The sequence below is a fragment of the Tenrec ecaudatus genome, chromosome 12 (genome assembly GCF_050624435.1).
Source record: "Tenrec ecaudatus isolate mTenEca1 chromosome 12, mTenEca1.hap1, whole genome shotgun sequence".
Classification (NCBI taxonomy): Eukaryota; Metazoa; Chordata; class Mammalia; order Afrosoricida; family Tenrecidae; genus Tenrec; species Tenrec ecaudatus.
This window is the reverse complement of record NC_134541.1, coordinates 51,536,511-51,552,453: the sequence shown is the minus strand read 5'-3', so window position 1 is coordinate 51,552,453 and position 15,943 is coordinate 51,536,511. Positions and strand designations below refer to the sequence as shown.

General features: G+C 39.8%; 1 protein-coding gene across 1 annotated transcript in view; it reads right to left on the bottom strand.

Moving 5' to 3' along the window:
* CFAP61 (cilia and flagella associated protein 61) overlaps positions 1-15,943 on the bottom strand; it is a 368,344-nt gene that overhangs the window by 293,322 nt on the left and 59,079 nt on the right. The gene's annotated exons all lie outside the window — the stretch shown is intronic.

The following is a 15,943-nucleotide window of genomic DNA, read 5'->3' as shown; positions in this document are numbered from 1 at the left end:
ATACAGTACAACATGATACATGTTGTGCCATATCATCAACACGATACAGTACGAAACATGATACATGTTGTGCCATATCATCAACACGATACAGTACGAAACATGATACATGTTGTGCCATATTATCAACATGATACAGTACGAAAAGTCAACAGCCAGGGTCTCCTTGAGTACTTTAACCCTCATTTTGCATAAAAAGTCCTCCTTGCTCTTTCTTCTGTTTTTCTTTCATTTTCTTTCTCTGGATTTGTGAAACACTCCAAGGCTGCAGAGGATGTCTTTCACTACAAGAAGAGTCTGTGCTGCTGCCTTTCTAGCTAGCCCAGTACCCGCTCTGCTTGAGAAGATGCTGGACCCATCAGGTCAATTCTCGGCCTCTGAGCATCCGCTTGGAACAGCCCTCAGATGCTCTGCCCAACAGCCGCCCCTCCTCTACACCGCTGCTATAATGCCAGAGGAAGCAAAGCTGGATCAAAGCAACTAAGCCACTGATGCCAGTGTGGGAATGCTGCTCTGCCTTTTACTTTAATCTTCTCATTACCAGGACAGCCAGCATCCTCTCTGCTGCCACCTCTCTTCCTGTGACCCTCCAGTACCCACCTCAGCAGTGATCACTACAGACACCTCTCAAATCAAGTCACCAGATACTGTGCTCTAGTCCTGACTTAAAAATCAAATAGAATGACACTGCAAGAGAAAAATTAGGTGCTCAGAAGGGCATAACAGAAGAGGTTCTGAATTTAGAAGGAATTGCAAGCAGCGTACTAAGGGAGTCTCAGGAGAGAGAGTTCATAGGAGCTAGAGATTCTCTTCTGAAGTGACATCCTTCAGGATAATAAAAAATACCATATCTCTAGCTCCTGGCTATGTCCTGCAACTGTAAAACTATCCAGATAGTTGATATGGAGCTTCCAGTGCCCTCACAATGACACTAGCAGTGGGTTTGGGGGTCATGGGTGTGTTATGTTAATGGTTAATGCTTGGATACTAATGGGAAGGTTGGAGGTTTAAATGAATCCAAAGGTGCTTTGAAGAAAGGCCTGACAATCTACTTCTAAAATATCAGTTATTCAAAACCTTGTGGAACATAATTCTATTCTGACACACATGGAGTCAACATGAGTAGGAATTGACTCAAAAGTAACTGGTTGGCTTTGGGTTTTACTTTATATTGAGATATTCATGGAGTGATGCGCACAGCTCAGTGACTCTACGTATGTCCACAGCAATGTAACCACAACCCTAATGAATACTGAAAACATTTTCAGCACCAAGAGGTCCAATCAACCTTCCCTGCAATGGTAACTGCCACCTGGCTTACCTTCATTTATTAGTCCGCTTTTCAGAAAGAAAAAAAAAATTACTTGGTGCTCATCAGGCTATTAAAAACTTTCTTTTTCAGACCATTCTCTAGGAATATATATACATATTTCCTGTTGCAGATCATTTCGCTGGATCATTCGAGCACCTCTCCACTAGGCATTATCCTGTTTGAAAAACACTGAGATGCCTCCTGCATCCTTCAGTATTTTGTTCATAGAATTCTCCTATATTAAATGCTTCCTCTCCCCCACTATCATGATCCCAATTCTATCTTACAAATCTGGCTAGACCAGAGGATGTACACTGGTACAGATAGCAACTGGAAACATAGGGAATCCAGGACAGATGACCACTTCAGGACCAGTGGTGAGAGTGGTGATGCCTGGAGGGTGGAGGGAATGTGAGATGGAAAGGGGGAACCGATTACAAGAATCTATGTATATCCTCCTTCCCGGAGTATGGACAACAGAGAAGAAGGCTGGGGGAGACATCAGACAGTGTAACATATGACAAAATAATAATAATTTATGAATTATGAAGGGTTCATGAGGGAGTGGGGAGGGAGGGGGAAAACGAGCAGCTGATATCAAGGGCTCAAGTAGAAGGCAAATGTTTTGAGAATGATGATGGCAACAAATGTACATATGTGCTTGACACAATGGATGAATGTATGGATTGTGATAAGAATTGTACGAGGCCCCAATAAAATGATTTTTTAAAAGAATTCTTCTATACTACATTCTATTGATTTTTTTCTTCAGTTCTTTCAGCTTGAGATATACGGTGTGTTCTTCCCTTTTGACTTCCTAACTCCAAGTTTTTGTATATTTCATTATAAGGCATCATCTTCTTGGGCTACCTTTAAAATTTTCTGTTGAGAAATTTTACTTGATAACTTCTTCTAGTCACTTTGGCTACTCTATGTTCAAGAGCAACATTCAGCGTCTCCTCTGACACCCATTTTGCTATTTGCTTCCTTCCCTATCTTTTTAATTACCTTTTACTTTCTTTGTGTATGATGTTCTTGGTGCCATTGAACAACTAGCCTGGTCTCTGCTCATTAATGTTCAATGTGTAAATTAAGTTCCTTCAATGCTCTCTGCAAATCCAAATGAAATATATCCAAGGTCATATTTTGAGTCTTGTGGACTATCTTCTTCAGTTTCCATGTGATCTCACAAATAAACCATTGATGGTCTGTTCCATTCCTGGTCTCTGACATCACTTTGGCTCCTGGTATGGCACTTCTCCACCCTCTTTCCCCAGATAGAGCTTATTGGATGTCTCTGCATTCCGTCTGTCAAAGTCCACATGCATAGTTGCGTTTTACATTGTTGAACAAAAGTATATTTGCAGTGAATAAGTCATTGATCTTCTACAACTTTCTCATGCAAACTCCCCATCTTCTTCTCGATCACTATCGCAATATTTTCCAGCTATGGATCCTTTCTTGATGGCTCCCACTTTCCTATTCCAATTGTCAATAATTATTTTAAAATGTGTCTTGATTGCTTGCTCAATTTCACATTGAAAGAGTTAGTAGTATTCTACCTCTTCATCACTGGCTTTAGTAGTTGGTGCACAAATTTGAATAATAGTTGCATTAGCTTGTATTAACTTGTTAGGCTTATACATATTATCCTATCACATGTGGCATTGTACTTCAAGATGTGTCCTGAATGGTTCCTTTTGATGATAAATGTGATGTCATTTCTCTCAAGTTTATTTTTGGCATAGTAGGACTATTTGATTATCTAACTCAAAATGATCCATTTGAGCCCATTTTAGCTCAGTAATAACTAGGATATCAATCTTTATGTTCTCCATTTCATTTTTGATTACTTTAAATTTTCCTAGATTAGTACTTTTGGCATTCTAATTAATAATGGATCTTTGGAACTATTTCTCCTCATATTACAATCCGCTCCATCAGCAAATCAAAGTCCAGAAAGCTTTGTTCCATCTATCACTATAACCAACTCTACTCGGAAGATGCAGCTCTCTTATTTTCAGTATTTCCTGACTTGAGGAGCCCATCTTCTAGCATCATATTAAACGGTTTCTGCTGCTGTTCATAAGGTTCTTCATGGCTAATCTCTCAGAAGTGGACTGTCTTTTCATTTTTCTTACTCATTTTCAGTCTGGAAATCCACTAAAACCTGTTTACCATTGGTGATGGTGCTGATATTTGAAATGCTGGTGAGGCAGGGTGAGGGAGCGAAGGTTGAGACTGAGAGCATGCACAGAGACCAGGACAGCATTTCTGGCCATTACTGAAATTCCCTTTGCTACCTTGATGAAAGTTCCCGATAATCTTGTGCCCCCAAACTCACTTCCATCAAGTGGATGCTGAGTCAAGGACCCTCTAGGAGAGTGTGGACCTGCCCTTGCAAGTTTCTGAGACAGTAACTGTACAGGAGTAGAAAGCCCCAGCTTCCTCCTGGGAAGCGGCCATGCTACTATCCCACCAGGGCTCCTCTTGTGCCTATAAGAACCTTTCAAGAAGCTCGATGTGTGAGGGTGGCTGGGTATCTGGGAGACAGGAAATACTGGTAACGCTTTTTTCCTCCTAGGAGCCCCTACATAAAATTCTCTTGTGATGTTTTGCATCTTCCAAAAGTAAATCTTTCTTTCTCTCCGTTAGCCATTTCTTCAACAGTTCACGAGTCTCTGTGGAATGTGGCAGTGCATCGCAGAACCCAGGAACATGAAGGAATAGACTCAAGGGAGGTTGATAGGTGCCAGCAAGTCGGTTCCAAGTCACAGCGGCCCTCTGGACGACAGAATGAAGCACTGGCCGTTCTGCACCACCCTCACAATGATTTTCACGTTGCAGCCCACTGTCGCAGGCACTAGGTCAATCCATCTAAATGAGGTCCTTCCTCTTTTTCATAATGCCTCTACTTTACCAAGTATGCTGCCTTTCTCCAGGGTCTAGTCTCTCATGACAAAGTCTCACCATCCTTGCCTCTAAGAAGCACTTATTCCAAGACTGGTCTATGAATCGTCTGGACAGTCCATGGTACTTTCAGTATTCTTCACCAGCACCACAATTCAAATGAGTCAATTCTTCAGTCTTCCTTATTAAATGCACAACTTTCACATGCATATGAAGAAATAAAAATTACCCTAGCTTGAGTCAGGCAAGCCTTAGTCCTCAAAGTAACATTCTTGATTTCAACACTTTGAAGAGGTATTGTGCAGCAGATTTACCCAATGTGAGGTGTCTTTTGATCTCCTGACTGCTGCTATCATGAGCATTGATTATGGATCCAGATAAGAAGAAATCCTTGACTACCTCAATCTTTTCTCCATTTATCATGACACTACCTATTGGTAAAGTTATGAGAATTTGGGCCTTCTTTGAGAATTATGAGTTGAAATCCACACCAAAGGCTGCAATCCTTTATTTCACTGCTCCTCACTTTCAACAAGCAAGGCTATATCATTTGCATATTACAGGTTCTTAATAAGCCTTCCTCCAATCCTGATGTCACATTCATCTTCACATAATTCAGCTTTGCTAACTATTTGCGTGGCAGGCAGATTCAACAAGGATGAAGACTCAAGGAAGCCATAGGAGGAAAATGGAGAATCGCATCTTGGAAGAGATGGACATTTGGAATATCATTAACCTCCAACTCCTTGGGAATAGTCTGGTATTAATTCTTCTCAAAGAAATTATTGCCACAATATTACCTGTCACTGCTGCCTTGCGTGTAGAAAAGGGGCAGGTTGGACAATGGGGAAAAGCATAAGCTCTACCTCAGAGGTACTAGGAGGTATTTGATGGGAACCTGGTGAATGCAAGATGGTATCAAGTAGAAAACCGGCATTGCTAGTTTAAAGAGCCTGCCAGGCCAACATCTCAAGGGCCAGCTAAGGCCAGGCTATCAGTGTGCTACCCCCAACCTTTACTGAAGAGGAGTAAGCGTGTGCGTCAGTGCTAGAAACCAGAATTCTCTGGTTCCGAAGAATGCTAGAGCCTTAAAATAGAGCCCTCTACACCCTACTCCTTTAATCAGTCCAAAAGCCATCTTTAGTACTATTTATATATACATTTTCTAACTACTAAACTATACAGGTGGCCAAGACTAATCCTAGAAAAGGCAAGAAGAGATACTGTGCTTATAGAAAGAGAGATGTACATACGCACGCGCATGAATTAGAAAGCTTGACCTAAGTGTCTCAGACTAGAACAAATAGGAAAAAGGACAAGAACCTAATTCTTGTAACAACTGGTGACATAGGTTCCAGCATCACAACACCAGGGAGGTCACCACAGTCCAACTAACTGACAGGCAGCTGGAAAAAAATTATGATTCGATCTTGTGAATATTCTTTTTTTCCCCGAACATTTATCTTTATATAATTTACTAATTAAGAAAGCAAGGTTTCAGGTAATATGGAATAGTCTATACTATAAGTTTACAAGTCCTCCCCCTCCCCTTTTTTTCAAATACAGAGTTAGAACTGAGTCCATGGCAGTGAGGTCAGGTTTGTTTTATTTTTAATCCCTTTTAAAAATATCTTATTTCCTAAAGTTGACTCAAAAGAAAGAGACGCCATGAATGCATCTATAACGTAGGAGGGAAATGGGAAGGTTATCAAGGGTGACTCTGAAGTTAGATCCAGTTTCCATGATGCGTTTTCCAGATTTTCTGCTAAGCAAGGTTATATTCTCTTGGAGATCTAAAAAATCCTAATAGCCCAGCAATGTGCAGCGGGTAAAAAGCTTACAACCCAGTAGAAAAATAACTGGCTTCATGGTAGGCTTCAGAATGAATGAATTTTCCTTTATTTGTTTCCATGTACATAAACTGTAATTTTTAGTAATTGCTTCCTTAGTCGCTTTCCTTGAATTAAATTTGGTTCATGATATTTTAAAGGTTCATCAAAAACAATGTGTAAACATGGGCAGACAGAGAACTCACAGTGATCCCAATACAATGGTGCAGCCCACTGACAGCCAATTTAGTCAAGGGGAATACAAAGTGTTCGCCACACGCAATTGATTTTCAAAAGAAAAGTCAGCAGGATCAAACAACCAGTTGTGATGAAAATCCCTTGAATCACCCCTATCACTGATTTCTAGCAACTAACTCCTGACTCCGTATAGCGGAATAGTCAAATTACTGTAATTACACTGCCATACAAGTAGCATATCAACAGTATTTGAAACATGTATTTTTGGATAATCTTTCATTATTATTATTCAGCTTCCCGTTTGGAAATGAAAAACAACAACAAACAGGAATCTACTCCAAGATGAAAGAGCATCACCAGAGTAAACCAATAAAAGGATAATTTATATGTGAATATACTGTAAGAGATTGTTTTACAGTCAAATGGACCCTTGAAATTCACTAAATACCTTCTACTATGGTTATAAGCATGGGCAAAAGAAACATCTCCTACAGAGAAAATAATCACAGCTCACAATGATCATAATGAATATAAATTAAGCCACATTTCTTTCAAAGATCTAAGAACCTTATGTAAAAGGTCATTTGTATTTTTCTCACTGTGAGATGAACCCTACTCTTAGAGGGATTGACTCAGGCACACCCTGAAGTAGTATTGCCATGATAAAACAGAAAGGCAAACCCTGGTTCCTAGCCGTCCTGTGGTCCACAAGAAGAATAGATTCTTAAACGGCTGCCTATCATTTGTTGTGCTGCTTTGAATGAAAATGAAAATATCAGCAACGGGTTTTGTTAAATTTTTAAACAGGGTTGGATTGCACTATGGAATAATATGATATCTAGACTAACTCCTAATAAAATAGGGTTAGGGAAAGTGGGGAGCAGGAGAGTAAGGGGTCAGCTTCCCTGACAAGTCTGGAGTTTCCTTTCTAGAGTCCGTTTTTCCTGGAGTCTAAAACTGTACCAGAAAACACCTCAAAGAGGTTACTTGATGCTATTAAAAACTGAAATGTACAAAGAAACAGCAGAAACAAGAGTAATACATTTATAGGGACTCGACATAGTTTGAAGCAGGCGGGTTAAACTACAGGTATTGGGAAAGTGCTCCACAGAGGGGATAGTGAGAGCACGTTATGTGGGTGGGATCTGAGCGTGAGAGTCTCCTGAAGGCAGAGTGGGTTACCCAATAAGCAAGGTAAAAACAGGCTTGCTTGTGCGGAATTACTAATCTGTAGTGAACAATTTCACATGGATTTCATCACATTGGTAGTGAAGAATAGTAAATATGTTCATGGAAGGTTAGTAAGCATGTGCTTACCTGGCTCATTGGGTACTCTGTTCCCACCAAGGATTATAAATTTGAAACAAGCCTTTGGAAATATGCTATGTAGTTATGACACAGGGTAACGAAGCAAAGGAGGAGATTGGGATAGAGCATGTGTGGAGTCCATGCAATATCTTGGGACTACATTTCCCAGAACTCCTTGCTACCCCTGGCAGAAGTACCCCACCAGAGGAAGTTTCCCAAGAATCTCTTATGAGAGAAGGTTTAAAAGGTGTATATTGTGATAAGAGTTGCATAAGCCCCCAATACGATGATTTTTTTTAAAGGTATATGTAGGCAAGAAGTAAGATAGACTGAGTCCTGTCATGCTGGCTGGGAAGGTTTTTTTCTTCCTATTTAGAAGTTTCTTAATCATGTAATACCCTACGTCTTCCCAAAGTAAATCTTTCGTTTGGAGAGACAAGAACAAACTCTGGTACATTTCTGGTGAATCAAACGAGAAAAATGAGAGTACTGGACTAAAAGTGTACCGCTCTTCACCATGGTGATGGAATTGAACCAGAGTCTTACCCAGACAAGAAGATGAGCAGATGCCAGAATCCCTTACAATTCTGCATCTTGTAGACCTCCGCAGTAAGAGGCTGGTCAAATCCCAGAGGTGAGAGAACCTTGCTAGAGAATTTGACTTCTCTTTTGGGTTGGGGTCAATCTATCTATCTATTATACAGGATTTGAAATCGTTCCCTAACCAGCTTCTGTAATGTCTGATTAGGATGGATCTTTTCTTGTATGTGAGAGACCGGCTTTCTTCGGGGTTTGTCTTGATCTTGATAGCTAAGCTGTTTCCTTCAACTTTTTTTAAATTTTAAAAGTTTTTCTGTTCTTTTGCCCTGTATTGAGAATGTTGTGAGTCTGAAGTGAGAAGAGAACATTGGATTTGAGTGTTTTAAAATGGATTTAGTTGACTATATCCCATTGATGTAGAGAAAAGCAGGCGTGGAGTATAGGCTGCTTAATTTCTAACACACACACACACCCTTTTACCCAAGAAGGCGCCCATTAGCATGGCACATTGAAACCTCCTCAGGGGAAATAATCCTCGTTTTGGAACTCTTTCCTAACTTTAAAAACATTTTACAGTTTCTTCCTTCCTCTGTTAACAAACGGCTTTATGTTTTTTCAAAAACCGCCCTTCTAAAGGATGCACAATTTATTTTAATTGGTATAACAAAGCCTTCTAAAACAAACTGTTGGTAAGAACATGTTTTACTTCAAGATGATAATTAGATGAAGCACCTATGGATATGCTTTCTTCAAAAGCTCAACTTTGATTTTATAACATGTGCATGCTTTTGAATAAAACTGCTTTAATATTAAAAGGAGCAAATGAAATTATTCATATATGTCTTTAGGATCAAGATCTCCAAGTTGGATATTCACATACTAGTTTAAAGAAAAAGATGTCTCTATCTCAGGTCTGCTAAACAGAATGTTATTTTTTTATGCTTAAATGGTTACTATAAGAACTATTTAAAACAATGGGGAATTTAAAAAATATTTATAACATTCGATTAATTTTTGGTGAATTTATTCATCAAAGAGAAAAATGCTGATGAATCTGCTAATTTGCTTGATCAAGGGCACTGAAGCTCAAGAGGCTCCTCAGGTCAGACAATTCACAGATCAGACAATTCATATTCTAGCCGCGGATAGCAAACTTGCTTATTGACAGCACCCTGGTGGAGCAGTGGTCACCCATTGCACTTCTTACTGCAAAGACAAAGGTTCAGCTGCTAACTGCAAAGCCACACACGTCACCATAGGAGAAAGATGAGGCTTCCTACTCCCATAAAAAGTGACAGTCTACCCTTTCCTATAGGATCGCTATGCATCAGAATCAACTTATTGGCAGTAGGTTTGCTTTTGGGTTTGAGACAGTCTGCCTGTATCATGTAGTTCTTAATTTATAATACTGGACTTTCAAATTTTTCACAAAATGTTACATAATTATCATACTCTCTTCTACAAAAACAATGGGATCGATGTTTTTAAATGTTAATTATCATATTAAGTATATTCAACTTGTAGAAGTAATCTGAGAAAACATATCAAGTTCTCTTTCTCCAGCTGTTTCTCAATCATGGAACTGAAAAATAAGTTTAATGATCTAAGTTTGATGTTATCTGAAACTTTTAAGCATTGTACATATTTATTTCATTTGGTCTGACATTCCTTCTGACTTTTAATTAACCTTCTTTGCCTTTGCATTAGTTTGTGAATTTCCCACTTAAGTCACATATATATTTACATATGCATTTTGCTATTGAAGAAATGCAAGGCTTTCTATTCCTACAAAGTCACGGTCTCAGAAATTCACAGGGGCAGTTCTACCCTATCATATAGGATCACTATGAGTCAGAATTGGCTCTATGGCTGTAAGTGAGGTTTCACTATGACTTAACCATGGCAATATTAAGTTTTGTCACCTACAGACAAACTTTTGCTTTATAAATTTGCTGAGTCATTTAACAAAAATTTTCAACCAAAATGGACATACACAGAATGAGACAATGGGTCACATAGATACACACTCATTAGGCTTACTTGAGTAGCCATCATCATGTATAAACACATGATGTAGGTTAACTTTATAAGAAAACTCTAAAAAAAACTCACTGATATTGAGTTGCAGCTGACTCATAATGACCCTGTAGGACAGGGTGTATGATTGTCCCTGTGAGTTTCTGGGATTGTAAATCTACAAGAGTAGAAAACTCCACCTTTCTCCCACAAAGTGGCTGGTGGTTTTGAACTGTTGATCATGCTGTTCACAGCCCAAGGTGGAACAATGATGCCACCAGGGTTCCATAGCTTTACAAGGGAGAGTCATAAATCTATATGCATTCTCTTTATAGTTTTATGTTTCACATGTAGTGAAACTCACATGTAGTAGAGGGGGAAAACGGCTTGGACCAAGGTGATGAACATAGGCTCTGTTAAACACTCCGAAGTTTCCAGATGATGACAGACAAGATGTGATCCAGTGGAATGCTGCCACTGTGAGTGTAAATAGCCTGCTGTGGCTGCCCTCTTTGGCCCAGGTTAACGACCAGTGTTGTGAATACATGAGTCAGTGCCAACAGCTGAAAAGCACTTCTTATGCAAGAAGTTGCAGCCTGCATGCATAGCCTTGCCTCCATGGTATGGTTTGAATTATCCCAAAAGCCATCTTCAGCACTATATCTAAATGTATTTCTAACCACTAAACTACACGATGGCCAGGGCAAATCCCAGAAAACTCAGGGAGCAACAGTGCTTACAGAAAAAGAGATGCACACAGACACAAGCGCATGCACACACACACACACACAAATTAGATGGTATGGCCTAAAAGTGTCCTTAGAGCTAGGACATGTAGAAAAAATAAGTCATCTCTCTTTGTCTTTTCATTTCAGCCCGTTAGACCAACCAACCCCTTCCTGATTATTTATATAATAAAAGTTAAATGAATAATCTTTAAGAATTAATTAGAAGAGAAACATATAGTATTATGTGCTTTTAGTATTGTTCTTCAACATAGTACTGATGAGTTCCAATCCATTCTTCACCTCTCATTTCTTTGTCTCATGTTAATAAGGAATTTCCCCTAAGACAATCTTTGTGTGTGACTATTGGAATTTTCAGAAAGAGAAGACTCAATTGATCCTGAGAAAACCTACACTTCTGACTATGAACAAGCCCAGGCCTATGAATGACCAAAGTCTCAAGTCCACCATACTCATCTGAAAAAAGCCTGCTTCCCTTAATACAGAATTGACTCTGAGAGACTTATTCTTACACAGGCAGAGAGAGGGTACTCTACCCTCCATATAATCAGGAAGTAGCTGCAGAAGGAGAGACACATGTCCTCGATCCCATAAAGAATTATGTGCATGAAGTCTCTCAAGGGGAAATTTCAACAGGAAAGTGAAGGTGGCGATTTGGACAAAGCATATACAGCGTTCATGCAACAGCTTGGAACCATATTTCCAGGAGCCCCTTTCTCAAGATTCTCTTGTGAGCACAGGCTTACAAACCTGCATATGCAGGTAGGATGTAAGAAATACCAAGAGCAGCCATGATGGCTGGGAAGGTTTTCTTCCTTCTTAGGAGATTCTTAATAAAATTCTCTTGTGATTCTCCATGTCTTCCAAAGTTGAATCTTTCTTTGGGAAGAAAAGAGCCTAAATTTTACTAACAGTTGGAAGATAAGTAGATGCTAGTTTAGAAGCAGAAGGTTCAATGTGATCAAGAAATAGTGAAACTGTTCATTTAAACCAAAACCCAACTCACTGCCATAGAGTCAATTCCTACTCATAGAGACCCTACAGAACAGGGTGCAACTGCCCTGTGGATGTCCAGGCCTGAGATTCTTTACACAGGAATATAAAGCCTACTTCTTCTCTCTTGGAACAATTAGTGTCGTTTATAACTGCTGACCTTACAATTAGCAGCCTAATGCATGACCACTAGAAGAGTAAATAAGCACAAGTAAACCCGTGCTTACATTTTTTATTGACTAATCAGACATTCCTGTGTCCTAGGGCCCACCCGAATGATACCCTTCCCCACAGAAATCCAGGACACCACTGCTCAGCCAGAGGCATTATGAATGCTCTCTGTTCTCTTCCCTTTTACTGAGTTGCAGGAGTTTTTAATCTATTGGCAGCATAAAGTGGATGGCTTCAAATGGTCTTGGTAATCCATTTACTCCTGACCCAGGGCACTACCAGTAGTTAAGGGAGCCCTAGATTGAGCATCCCCCCACATACACCCACTGAGTAGAAATTTTTTTTCTCCAGCCCATTGCTCACTATTAGAAGCAGTGATGCTTCTCCTGATCTGTAAGCCTCTGAATATAGTAAAATGATATATCTCAGAATGGCTCCAGGTTAGGGTCTCTGGGACACTATTTACAGATTGTCTTTCTCCCCTAGGGCTTGAGAAGACAACTACCAACTGCCATCAAATATATTTCAACTAAAAATAATAAAATACATTTTAACTAATAATAAATTTCAACCAAATAATAATTAAAAACCCTATATAGGGTGTTTTAGGCTATACCTCTTTAGGGAAGCAGACAGCATCATCTTTCTCTAGAAAAGCAGCTGGTAAGTTAGAACCCCTAACCTTGTGGTTAGAAGTCCAACACTTACTAGACAATGCCACGAAGGCTCCATCACTATCCTTATTAAGCTATTTTTTTTTAACTGAAGGTGACTCCAGGAATACAAGAAAACCAATTCCTAAAAGGCCAAAGGTTCAAAAGACACCTAAGGTCACAATACCTGAGTAGGTCACCCATACTTGATAGGTCTGAACATCTTGGTGAAAAGAGAATTTAAATGATTCCTCATGGTCAATATGGCAAAAATAACTGCGTAATAAAATTAAATGGTACTTAAATAGGACATAAAAGGCACTTCATGACAAGTGTTTTCTGTTTTGTTTGTTTTTTTAGGTAAAGGCAATGTTGATATATTTTATGTGTGCTTGTTGTAAAATTCTTATTTTAAGTGTACACAAAAAATAAGAACTATCTTTCCTGGATGGAATGGTGCCAAGCGCTACACAAGTTATTCTTTTGAAAAGGCCCCAGAATTCTGTTTTATAAAATAAAATCCCTCCCTGCCAAGGAGCACATCAATTTCTACAAAGATTTTGTAAGGTAGCCTCAGGTGCATAATGATATTTACAGGCCCAAATATTACATGATTTTTTTAAAAAATAGCGATTAATGCTCCCTAGCTGACCCTGCCCTATATGACAAATACTAGTTTTGCTTTATGCTTGTTTTTATGTATTTAAATTTTAACTATTAAGCATGGTGAAGCCAATATAACCATGGAAGGACAAGCTGTGCCCTAGTTTGCCTTATGCATAATCAAGAAAATTGTACTCTTAATTTTGAACCCAAACTTTGTATTGTGATGGTGGAGCTAACAAAACAAAACTTGAATACCCAGCATGGCCAGTGATGGGGCTATCTGGGGGAAATTTTGTTTGGGTCTATTTTATTGTCCCTGAAAAGAATATTCAACTGCTGGGCATGTGAACCTTCCTGGTATGTGTGCATTAAACTCAAACTCAATGGAGTACTCAGATAAAAGGGGCCCTGGATTGAATAGAAATAGAATCCAGAAAAATCATGTTTATATGCGTTCAAAAGGTATGAATAGTGTTCATGAGAACAGTGGAAGGGATTGAAAAACTAACTCATAAACCAAAAAATGATATCACAAAATAAACAATAAGATAACAGAATTTGATAACATGGTAAAATACCTTGATAATAATACAGAAGAAAAGGAAAACTTAATCCATAAACTCAAAGGCAATTCCTCTGCTTACAACCAACAAAACAACAAAAGAATCAAAGGAACTCAAAGAAAGCCTGAAAATGATGTGGGTCTCTATGAAGAGACACAGCCTACATTTCACTGGAATCTCAAACAAGAAGAACAAAACAAAACAATTTAGAGAGAAAATGAGAAATTGTGGGGGGAATTTTCCCCAGAATCAGAAAGGAGGAGAAAATAACTGTTCAAGAAGTCAAGGGAGTGCCAAACCGACAGGGGCAAAAGAAAAACATTATGACACAGTGTAGTTAAACTCTCCAATTGCAAGGAAAAGGGAGAAGCCTTAGTGCAGCCAGGGCAAAAAAGAACAGTAACTTACAAAGGCAAACGCAGGAGAATAAGCTCAGACTTCTCAGAAGAAGCTAAGTAAGCAAGTAGACTGACTTATATAAAATTGTGAAAGAAAGAAGAAAACAAACAAAAAACAAAACCCCAGCCAATCATGATTACTATTTCCAGCAAAATTGTCCTGCAATTAGGAGGGGAAAATAAAGGTATTTCCAGACAAGGAAGATTTAAAGAAAGAAATTTTATAAAGTAAGACCAGCATCACCCAAAAAAAACAAAAAACAAAACATTAACAGGGGAGCTTGACAAGATGGTGATAAGTAGGCAGCTCACACCAGATATCCACAGAGATGGGTGAGTTTGGAGATCTAGGGACTGAATAGGGGTTCCAAAGCTGTTGGTTAATTCCTGAGACAGTCGGTTAATTATCCTGCACCCACAGGAACTGGTCCAGCCCCAGTCACTGTACTGATTTGGAGCACTGCATCTTGGCCAGCCGCAGTATCCCAAGCACCACCCACCCAGCAGAGACCAGTGTAGCTATAGTTTGATATCCCAAACAACAAGGGCACCCCCACTGCCCATTAGTGGATCCCTCCTCCAAGACCAGCACTTTCTTTCCTTCCTTTCCCACCCCTCTAACAGACTCAGCTGGCTGTCTTGAGCCAGGAGCAAGGGACCCATACCCCACACACCCATTCCCTGAGCTGCATGCTCCTGTGCCCAGGCCAGTACGTTCCTTCAGATCACGGCACACACAGCTGCAAACAGCCCTTTGGAGGGCTGAGATTTGTGGAATGCAATGCAGACTGACCTCAGAAACTGCCTCCTGAGAGGGCCACTCAACCTGCCCTACAAACAACAGACTTGTTATAGGCTAGGGTGAGAGGGAAACCCCACTGGGCAAAGGTGAAGCTCAACCCCTTTTGGCAGCCTACAGAGCTTCAATACCAACCTCCCAAAGAGAGCAAGCCCAGGGCTCTTTGACTCCTGGGAAAATAGAACTTAGTTCCAATAAATCAAAAAGGAAGCAGCAAGCTGCCTCAACAACTTCAACACCAAAAAGAGAGGGGGCGGGGAATCCAATATCAGAGGAGGACCCTGACCTAATGGCAGTCATAGAAAAGGCAGACATTGACTCCCACAGAAATAAATCTTCAGAATCTGCTTAGAGTCACACAGGATATTAGGGAAGCAATAGAGAGAAAGGTGAAATGATAGAGGAGATATAGGCCTTGAACCAAAGGGAAATAGAAGAGCTAAGGGATGAGGTAACAAAACCCAGTAGCAAATTCACAGACATGGCCAACAACTGCAGGAAGCAGAGAATGGTGCCAGTAAACTACAGGACAACCAAACAGACCTCAACAAATGTGTGTTGGGGGTGGGGTGGGGGTCAAATAAGATACAGTATATACTCGAGTATAAGCCATCCCAAATATCAGCTGAGACACCTAATTTTACCACAAAAACTGCATAAAAATTGTTCTGTAAAACTTGGCTTATACATCAAGGAACAAAAAATCATATCATTGAAAATGTAAGTGAGTGCACAGTAGACTCAAAGCCCAATGTTAGCCAACAAGACACCCCTTACTGAAGGGTTGTGGGGAGGAGATGAATCAGGCAGGGTGCCAGGTAGCAACTATGAAACATATAACTTTCCTCTAGTCCTTAAATCCTTCCTACCCGCCCCACCCCCACTATCATGATCCCAATTC